Source organism: Bombus impatiens, unplaced genomic scaffold (assembly GCF_000188095.3).
Source record: "Bombus impatiens unplaced genomic scaffold, BIMP_2.2 scf_0548, whole genome shotgun sequence".
Lineage (NCBI taxonomy): Eukaryota > Metazoa > Arthropoda > Insecta > Hymenoptera > Apidae > Bombus > Bombus impatiens.
The window spans coordinates 140,006-148,459 of NT_176967.1; the positions used below are offsets into that span (position 1 = coordinate 140,006).

At 45.8% G+C, this 8,454-nt stretch overlaps 1 protein-coding gene across 2 annotated transcripts in view; it reads left to right on the forward strand.

Annotated features, from left to right (window-relative positions):
* Window positions 1–8,454, forward strand: part of LOC100744815 (neprilysin-1) — a 70,553-nt gene that overhangs the window by 21,766 nt on the left and 40,333 nt on the right. The gene's annotated exons all lie outside the window — the stretch shown is intronic.

The window sequence follows — 8,454 nt, forward strand, 5'->3', positions numbered from 1 at the left end:
TATTTAGAAGGGACTAAACAGGAAACGATGGTTATTTATCGCGAACTAAATACAGCGTAACTAAGATAATTAAATGGTTAATTCACAACTCTCGTCACCACGGTTCCAACGCTCTCTTTCCTCCTCGACAACACTCTGACTGCTCAACTCACACTGACTGTTAATTCGTTAATTAAACCCTTAAGCATCCCTTTGTCTTTTCTCACAGCCCTACCACGTACGCGTTCCGCAATTGTCCATGGCCTTGATCACATAGGTCTCTTTCCCGCGTGACTATTCGACCGAAGAGCCGACGACACATTGATGGGCCTGTCGGCACTTGGGCTTTCTCGCAACATTATTTACGGTTCAGCCGATATTTCTTAGGCCATTTGTCCACGATACTACAGTAGCAAATATAAGATATCGTGAGTCGCGAGCTAGTCCGCGTCGCAAGATCTTATTAAATCTCAGAGAAAGAACGGGGGAAGACGCCATAAATTTTAGCGCAAAGGTGCACGTGTTGCGTTTCGTGCCGCATCGTACGCGACACGTAGTGCGGCAACGTAGCCATGATATATCTGTCGCGACGTTCATTCATATATTCAATCGCCGACACAGATGTTCCATTCTTTGGCCTCTTTTCCTCGCGCTTCTATTTCCTCTCTCTCTCTCTCTCTCTCTCTCTCTCTCTCTCTTCGGAGAATCCCCGAGGCCGAGCTTTCACGGCTCCACGCTGATCGATTATTCATACGCACGGGAATCACGAAACTCTCGCGGCCAATAAAACGAGCATTTTCGATCACGGATCGAACTCGAACGACCGTCGCCGATTCTGTAAATATTACGCGTGTAAATGCACCGATGTATCGTGCAACGCGTTACGTAATATTTATGAACGGCGTGGTGGGAATATTTTACGCGATTTACGTCACATCGAGGCTTCTTCGCGAAGTAAATGTTTTGTTAACGTTTCTCAGCGATTTGTTTCCCGTTCGCCCGCACCACGACGATTTTTACCCGTTGGAAATTTCTTTCTCGCCAACGAAACGACACTCGAAACGTTCGTCTTTATCGAGAAGCACGATGATGGCGTGCTACGACGTCGGAAATTATTTGCTCGTACCGCAACGTTCTCGACTTTCCATCGTAAGAAAAGTGCATGTTCAACGATACGTTTGTTGGTTTCGCATCGTAAGAAATATTATTTGTCAGAAATTTGTACGATCGTGAAGGTTTCGCTTTTGCCTCCGGGTTCCTTTTCCACGAAGCGAGCGTAAGCAGTACGAATAAGCAGGGAAATTGGAATCGCAGATGTGGGCGATTGCGATGGCAACTTTCGGTAGACACTTGGATAGCGATCGACGCCGGATATTATTGACTCCTACCGTTTCCTTCTTGCCGACTCTTTTTATGTATAGATATAGAATTAATAGCAACTAGAATCGACGAGTATTAAATTACGTATTTCGTTTTACGAGACGTCGTTTCCGATTCAGCGATGGATGAGGCTCGATAAAACGGTACTACGTACGATATTAACTCCGCCGTGTTGCGTGTTATTGAGTACTTCATCCCACGTCGAACTTCAACAATCAGAGGTTTGTAACGAAATATGAATGCTGTGACACGTTGTCTCCCTTTCACCGTGTTCAGAGTAAAGCAAACCCAATAAAACAGTACATAACTATGCTATTAACTGGACAATGTCAGATATCGTCGACTCGTACTACTGTCCCCCTCCGTCAAACTAAAAACGCAGATGTCGTAACAAAATACGAATTCATTGGCACGTTGTATCCTCTTCACTGCGTTCGGCATATAAACAAACTGAATGGGACAGTACGACTATGTTATTAATTCAACGAAGTCCGATATCATTGACTCGTATTACTTGATGCAAAGTTCGAAAAGTAAAATATCGTGACAAAATATGAATGCACGCGTGTACATTACACGTTCGACCGTGTTACAAGTGCAAACGAACTGAATGAAACGGTACGACCATGCCATTAGCTTGTCAGCGTCAGATATCATTGACTCGTACTACTCAGTTCTTGGTCAAACCTTGAAAGCGAAACAGTGGCGATAAAATACGAATGCGACGACACGCGTCGTGCCTTTTTCATTGTGCTACGGGTATACGGATACTTGGCAAAAGGATACCTAGAAGCGTGCAGAACGATAAACCGCGTTTGTTAAATTCCATTGAATCGCGTACGCGTCTTTAAAACTCGCGGCGCCGGAGAGGATCGAGAGACGTCGCGGTTTGCCCGGTTTTTCGTTCGCTCGTCGACGACAATGGATTCGGCGAGACACGCGCGACTCCGTCGCTCGAACAATAACGAAGAATTCGTCGGAACGCTTCGTGCGAGAAAGGCTGGTACGGCGAGGGATCGCCGTGAAAGGGAAGAGGGCATTTTCCGATGGCGGTCGCTAATGCTTCCTCGCGTTCTCATCTTTTCTCGTATTATGATGCGGCGGCGAGAAAGATGTTACGCCGCAGAAAGAAAAAATCGTACGGTGGAGGGAGAAACAACTCGGTGACGGAAGACGGAGTTATCGGTGGTAGCGAGTTGTAACGGTGGTGAGAGCAACGAATCACGGAAACGCGATGCGTGGAGAACAAACGAAGAAGAGCGACGTGCGCGAGACTATTCTGTAGCGAGCTTCGAAGACCATATCTCGTCGACTCTCCAGAATTGACTTTATCCTTTTGCATCGGACAATGAACGATTGTACTATCGATGCAGTTTTACATTCTACCGAAGGAATTAGGAACGATCCGACTGTCATAATTGAATTACTTGGTCATACGTTACAATGGTGAAACAGAACACCATATCTCGTTGACTCTCTAGAATTGACTTTATCCTTTTGCATCGGACAATGAACGATTGCACTATCGATGCAGTTTTACATTCTACCGAAGGAATTAGGAACGATCCGACTGTCATAATTGAATTACTTGATCATACGTTACAATGGTGAAACAGAAGACCATATCTCGTTGACTCTCTAGAATTGACTTTAGCTCTTTTGCATCTGTTGAAGTGGTCACCACTTCTAAGGAAACTCTACATCTGGTCTTTTTAGTTTTTTCAAGCAACGAAGCCATCGACAGCGTATAGACTGAGACAAAGGCAGACCATAGACGGTAGACAGGCGACGATGGCTTCGAGGTTTTCAGTTATAGGGTAACACTGCTAGCGTGCGGATCAGGACCAGCTCAAATTATATTCCTACTTGTACTTACACTTCTGTATTAAAATATATTTCCTACTTTACAATTTATCCACGCGTTCCTCTGTTCATACATCTAATAACCTCAACAGCATCGGACAATGAACGATTGCACTATCGATGCAGTTTTACATTCTATCGAAGGAATTAGGAACGAAGCGACTGTCGTAATTGAATTATTTGGTGATACGTTGCGACGATAAAACAGAATGGCTCTTGAAATCGTATAGAAAATCGTATAATCGTATGATCGTGTAACAAAGATATAAAATAATTCTCGAGACGTATACGTAGATCGTTGGATATGTAACTTTCGAATTATCACGATGTTACTAAATCGAGTGAAACCAACGAATATCTGGCTGTGATAATTATATCTACTTTGTTAACGATACTGGAATCTAGTAAAACTAAAGGTTCCGGCTACCACATCTTCGAGTGGGCGTTTCCCATGGACCAAGCGGTTGGCTATTATTTATGCTGAAGTTTTCGTGCAGTTTCACCAATCTAGCAGATTCCCTCTTTCCCTAAGGAAATTCATTTCTACGAAGAAAGGGTTAATTGTAAGCACGGAATAGGATAGAGTTTCGGATAAAATTTATCTCCCGACCAAAGCTCGGGGTCACGAGGATCAATCGAAAACTTTTCGATGATGTAAAAAGTGGGCGATTCGACTCGGAGAAGAGAAGAGAAGAGAAGAGGCAGGTTGGTCGTGACTCTCGCGTCACTGCGATACGACCGCACGCTTTAACCCAGAAAGTCAATGTAGGCGGTCTAAGAATAGAAGCAAGGCAATGTCGGGTACGGTGGAGCCGATACCGTACGGCCGACAGTGCGATTAATCAATCAGTATCGGCGCCAAATCGTCGGCCAGCGGCATTAATCAGAGATGAATTCGACGGAGCCTCGTTTCGTCGAAATATCACGGCGATACTCGCTATCGTTGCCGTTGTCGAAGCGATCGCGACAATAGAGTACTTCTTTTTGCTCCACTATGATTCATGGCACTGGTATTTACGAGCTTCAAAGCGAAACATAACGCTAGGACGGTCATCCACGGTCCAGATACGATTCTTTCATACGCTACGGTATCACGGTGACGGTAGTGTCTGCGATACACATTTGCACTATTTACGGGCGAAGAGAGGTTCTTGGTTAGAATGGGATAATTGTGACGTGACGCGAGATGCGTACGCAAAGCGACGTGACGAGAACCTGTTGGCTACGCTCTGGGAACCTGTCCCATAGCACCGATTGTTTGCTCGAAAATATACCGGCAGTCGTTGAACGCGATCGATTCGATCGCTAGCGTAGAATATTTGATTAAAACGTGATTGCAGCGACCGCTGTTAAACTCCGACGAAACTGATTTCGCTCGTTTACACTACACTTATTTCGATCAGATTTGTGAAACGATCGCGTTGCAAATCTTCGTGGAACTGTGGGCCACGGTAAATTGACATGACTCTTTTAAGAACCGTACTCGTATCGCTTCGATCGCAGAACGAAGGAAGAAAGAGCGAGGCGGATGAACAGAGGTAGAGAGAATCCTCTTATCGTTTCATAATGCAACGTGGAACGTATGGCCACGTGCTTCCTCCCGGGAATCCCCTAGCGACCTATCATTCAATTCTACCTTAGCTTCTTAAAGTTGGATCGATAGCGGTTATATAATCGATGCCTGATACCCTTCGTGGCCGTGTTTGCCTGAAAAACACAGCCCTCCGATCATTTCCGGCTTTCCGCTGGAAATCGATCGCAACTACGATTTCTACAAGGGGGGAATTCGCAGCGTCTCTGTGTGCGAAATCTCGTTACCTATCCATTTGCACTCACGAAAACTCGGATGAAGGACTTTCGCTTCCGTTTGTTCTGCATCCCCTCGTTTCCTTCTGAAAGTTGTTGCTCTCCACTGATTATTCGGAACGACGATCGAAACGGAACTTGTTTCACTACGGTCTCGCATATCCCATGGAAACGCGCTTCAAGGCCGTTGTCATCACGGTGCACCGCGATAATGCGGACCCTGGAAATTGGTGGAGCCGGTCTAAAGCGGGAAACAAAAAGCCGGCGGTTCGCTTTGTGTAGGAAAAATGTACTCGTTCGCCATCCTCGCCGCGGTGCATCGAGTTCATTCGACGTTAATTGACTGTTAAGCCGGCTGTCGATGAATCGCGTTGCTCTCTCGGCTCGGGAGTTCTTCTGAAACGAGTACGCGTACGATCATCCGTTTCACTGGATTATTTGTGGTTGCCCCTCTAATCGACAAATTGTTCGCGACGTTACAAAATCCTAGTCTTTCGAAATCCTAGATAAAAAGACTGAGAAAAATATGTAGCGGCACATAAGCTAGAGGACAATTCCAATCATGTTGTTGCTTTGCTTCGGAGTATCAACATCGTTAGAATATACGTAATGTAATAATAAACAAACTCCTGACCAATATAACCAGTATAAATAAACGAACGCGATCGTAAGATGACCAGTTTGTCAGTCTCAGTCTTGTGCAATTTTATTAGCGATCAATTAGCGAACCGGTTAGTATCGAGCGTTCTTATCGAACATTCCTTTAACGATCAGAATCGAGCAATCTACGCCTGACTTTCAATTATATTTATAATATTTTCAAATATATTTGACGATGTTTCAAAACCAAGTAATCTCGTCATTTAAACAACAACTCAACCAACCATCGCCCGCAAATATAAAACCGTAAGTTATTAGCAGAGTGTGGATGTTCATATCTTCACGAACGTGACTAAAAAAATGAAATGTAAATCTAGTTCGGCTGTTTCAAAGGTATATATCCGTGGATTTTTCTATCTTCTAATTCCTCATAAACGAATAAATACCCTCGCTTCACTCATTGCACGAACGTACTGCGCGTTTCTTATCAGAAAATTGCAAAAATATATCACGGCAGGGACGTGAAGCGCGATATTTCTTTGGAGGCCAGGTACGGCTTTAATTTCTGACCGCGTGTCAACGCGGATTTAATTGAACGCCAGAATTTCAGCTGTGTGCCGGCCGCGGTTCTAGTGCTGCGGCCTGCTCGGTTGTGGTTCGTTTCGAGAGTACCTGGCGCCAGACCACGCGTCGACAGCGATCGCTGACAAAAAATTCTTTACCATAATTGAAACTCGCGCAAAAAAGCCATCGGCAGGAGGAAAAACAGAGAGACGGTGGAGGCGAGGGAAAAAAGGTACAGCGTGATAGAAATGGAACTGATGGCGATCGATTAGCTTGTCGGCGAAATGGTACAGAGGCGATCCCTTTTTTTCTAGCGAAGCCCGCGGCTGGTTTTCGGGGTTGATTCGAGGATTATGCTCCGCGTGCGAGCATTCTCCGAGCGTATGCGGCGTTTGGGGTGGACAGTTTGCCGGCGGTCAGCACGCTGCCTTTTTATCGCCCCGCGATTTGCATTTCAGTGACATCGCGCGTGAAACGGTCGAAACAAATTTTTCCCTTCGCCACGGGCATTTCCAGCCCTTCGACGCCGTGGCTTTTGGTAATTCTGATCGATGGCGCGTCCACCTGACCGCGATTTATGCGCTGAATCGAGTGGAATTTTTTCAAAAGTAAAAAGAAATTCATTCGTTCGGCTGTGCTTATTTATGGTTGGACGCGAGCTCGGAAGAAAAGTGGCTGTCACGAATTAATATAGATACAGTGGATCGTCGTTGATATGAATCTATCGAGGTTTTGAGAGGTACACTGGATTCCTGTTTATTCTGCCTTTGTTTTAACCGATCATATTTTTCTTCGGATGAAAACAAATGACCAGGCGAAGGATGATCGTCACGTTCCATTATCGTTCTTCGACCGTTAAAACGCGTTTTAACGAAGATATTACGAGGTTATTAATATCGAACAGAGAACAGTGGCTAAATTTCTAAAAGCTATCGATTCCTACGAAATACCGCAAGCTTTTTTATTTTCCGTGACCAAGTAGCTTGCGCTTTGCCAGTTAACATCAATATCTAGCCGTGGCTGGTAGATTAGATCTCTCGATTCGGCCGTTGCCATTAAATAACTCAACTCCTGTAACGTACAGTCATTCGTTCGACTCGGCCACGGTGCAATCGAGCTTGGTATCGTCGCGAAAATTGCTCGTGTAAATGACTTCTAATCGAGACGATCGAAACGACACCGGCACGAAGCTCGGTAACGTGGCTGACAATCAGCCGGATAATAATGTCAGTGGCGGATTAGCTTGGTCGCAGTTGGCCATGTGCGGACGGGCGCGTAATTAATCGCGGGACAATTAGTGGATATTACGCCTGGTTGGTTGGTGCGTGTGTGCGTGCTGCTCGTTTGCGAGTCCCCGAGAACGGAGAACGTTTCAGGTTGCTCGCTGCTATCGGATGTTGGAAACAACGATGATTAGTCCGTAGTATCGAGCACAACCTTGGACGACTGCCTTTTATACCGCAGCGATTGATAAAAATAGTTGACGGGCTATCGATCACGCGACAGTCGGAAACGACTACTGGAACCAGACTGGTTCGTCGAACGTCTTCCACTACGCTATCGATACTTTTTCCAACATGGAATGATTAGCTCGTGCTCGTTTCGCGGAAATGAATCGTAAATCCAGTGAACATGTTCTTGGAATAACCGTGCGTTTAAAGCGGTTCGGAGCCTCGTCGAGTATATCGCTCGCGGGCCGTCTTAATAATTCTACAGAACCTTGAAAGTTTTCAGAGCATAAAGTCGAAGTCGCGTCGGTAACGGCAGCAGTCGTATCTGTCAGCTCGAAGGAATAATAAAATCGAGCGGAATAATAAAGCAATAACTATAATCCTTGCGACGAAAACCTTGTTACGAGACTTTCCACGCTCTTTAGAGATGGACGAGCGTAAAAATCATCGACCGTTTTAAACGGTCAGGTACTGGCGTGCGTTCTCTCGAAACGTGGCTGACGCGCTTAATCGCTCAAGGGGTTGGAAACACCCCCGATGCGTAATTATACGGACGAATGCGCATCTGATGACGTCATTGGCCACGCGATGGGTCCTTGAGGTAGTTTTTCAAGCTCTCAGCCGCGATGCGAAGATGGTGGCAAAGACGGCGGTGGTTTTTGCGCAGCGGAGCCGATCGCGTGCGTACGACGTCGATAACGGCGACACGGTGAACCCCGAGGGAAAAAAGGCGTACACGCATGCTATGGAGCCAAGGGGAACGACGAAGCGAAAACACGAGTTCGCGTGCGTCTTGCCAACGGGGGTCACG